This window comes from Pituophis catenifer, unplaced genomic scaffold (assembly GCF_029215685.1).
Source record: "Pituophis catenifer annectens isolate HBS135680 unplaced genomic scaffold, rPitCat1.0.hap2 SCAF_80, whole genome shotgun sequence".
Lineage (NCBI taxonomy): Eukaryota > Metazoa > Chordata > Lepidosauria > Squamata > Colubridae > Pituophis > Pituophis catenifer.
This window is the reverse complement of record NW_027256960.1, coordinates 117,501-120,000: the sequence shown is the minus strand read 5'-3', so window position 1 is coordinate 120,000 and position 2,500 is coordinate 117,501.

Genomic DNA, 2,500 nt, shown 5'->3' with positions numbered 1-2,500 from the left:
GCCCCGGCCGGATCAGCCTTTCTGTTTCCCCCGCCACGATGGATGCACGGGATCCCGGCTCCGGGGCCGCGGGCCTCGGTCGGGGACCTCCGCCTTCGCCTCGGTGCCCACGCCGGACCCCGGGGGTGCCCGCGACGGGCAGAGGGCCGGGTCTACTGGGACGGCCTCGGGCGGGTCCGGCTTACCGGGGCCCCGGCCGGATCAGCCTTTCTGTTTCCCCCGCCACGATGGATGCACGGGATCCCGGCTCCGGCGCCGCGGGCCTCGGTCGGGGACCTCCGCCTTCGCCTCGGTGCCCCCGCCGGACCCCGGGGGTGTCCGCGCCGGGCAGTCTTCCCGGTCTACCGGGGCCCCGGCCGGATCAGCCTTTCTGTTTCCCCCGCCACGATGGATGCACGGGATCCCGGCTCCGGGTCCGCGGGCCTCGGTCGGGGACCTCCGCCGTCGCCTCGGCGCCCCCGCCGGACCCCGGGGGTGCCCGCGACGGGCAGTCGTCCCGGTCTACCGGGGCCCCGGCCGGATCAGCCTTTCTGTTTCCCCCGCCACGATGGATGCACGGGATCCCGGCTCCGGCGCCGCGGGCCTCGGTCGGGGACCTCCGCCTTCGCCTCGGTGCCCACGCCGGACCCCGGGGGTGTCCGCGCCGGGCAGTCTTCCCGGTCTACCGGGGCCCCGGCCGGATCAGCCTTTCTGTTTCCCCCGCCACGATGGATGCACGGGATCCCGGCTCCGGGTCCGCGGGCCTCGGTCGGGGACCTCCGCCGTCGCCTCGGCGCCCCCGCCGGACCCCGGGGGTGCCCGCGACGGGCAGTCGTCCCGGTCTACCGGGGCCCCGGCCGGATCAGCCTTTCTGTTTCCCCCGCCACGATGGATGCACGGGATCCCGGCTCCGGCGCCGCGGGCCTCGGTCGGGGACCTCCGCCTTCGCCTCGGTGCCCACGCCGGACCCCGGGGGTGTCCGCGCCGGGCAGTCTTCCCGGTCTACCGGGGCCCCGGCCGGATCAGCCTTTCTGTTTCCCCCGCCACGATGGATGCACGGGATCCCGGCTCCGGGTCCGCGGGCCTCGGTCGGGGACCTCCGCCGTCGCCTCGGTGCCCACGCCGGACCCCGGGGGTGCCCGAGACGGGGAGAGGGCCGGGTCTACCGGGACGGCCTCGGGCGGGTCCGGCTTACCGGGGCCCCGGCCGGATCAGCCTTTCTGTTTCCCCCGCCACGATGGATGCACGGGATCCCGGCTCCGGGTCCGCGGGCCTCGGTCGGGGACCTCCGCCGTCGCCTCGGCGCCCCCGCCGGACCCCGGGGGTGCCCGCGACGGGCAGTCGTCCCGGTCTACCGGGGCCCCGGCCGGATCAGCCTTTCTGTTTCCCCCGCCACGATGGATGCACGGGATCCCGGCTCCGGCGCCGCGGACCTCGGTCGGGGACCTCCGCCGTCGCCTCGGTGCCCCCGCCGGACCCCGGGGGTGTCCGCGCCGGGCAGTCTTCCCGGTCTACCGGGGCCCCGGCCGGATCAGCCTTTCTGTTTCCCCCGCCACGATGGATGCACGGGATCCCGGCTCCGGGTCCGCGGGCCTCGGTCGGGGACCTCCGCCGTCGCCTCGGCGCCCCCGCCGGACCCCGGGGGTGCCCGCGACGGGCAGTCGTCCCGGTCTACCGGGGCCCCGGCCGGATCAGCCTTTCTGTTTCCCCCGCCACGATGGATGCACGGGATCCCGGCTCCGGCGCCGCGGGCCTCGGTCGGGGACCTCCGCCTTCGCCTCGGTGCCCACGCCGGACCCCGGGGGTGTCCGCGCCGGGCAGTCTTCCCGGTCTACCGGGGCCCCGGCCGGATCAGCCTTTCTGTTTCCCCCGCCACGATGGATGCACGGGATCCCGGCTCCGGGTCCGCGGGCCTCGGTCGGGGACCTCCGCCGTCGCCTCGGTGCCCCCGCCGGACCCCGGGGGTGCCCGCGACGGGCAGTCGTCCCGGTCTACCGGGGCCCCGGCCGGATCAGTCTTTCTGTTTCCCCCGCCACGATGGATGCACGGGATCCCGGCTCCGGGTCCGCGGGCCTCGGTCGGGGACCTCCGCCGTCGCCTCGGTGCCCCCGCCGGACCCCGGGGGTGCCCGCGACGGGCAGTCGTCCCGGTCTACCGGGGCCCCGGCCGGATCAGCCTTTCTGTTTCCCCCGCCACGATGGATGCACGGGATCCCGGCTCCGGCGCCGCGGGCCTCGGTCGGGGACCTCCGCCTTCGCCTCGGTGCCCACGCCGGACCCCGGGGGTGTCCGCGCCGGGCAGTCTTCCCGGTCTACCGGGGCCCCGGCCGGATCAGCCTTTCTGTTTCCCCCGCCACGATGGATGCACGGGATCCCGGCTCCGGCGCCGCGGGCCTCGGTCGGGGACCTCCGCCGTCCCCTCGGTGCCCACGCCGGCCCCCGGGGGTGTCCGCGCCGGGCAGTCGTCCCGGTCTACCGGGACGGCCTTGGGCGGGTCCGGTTTACCCGGGCCTCGGCCGGCC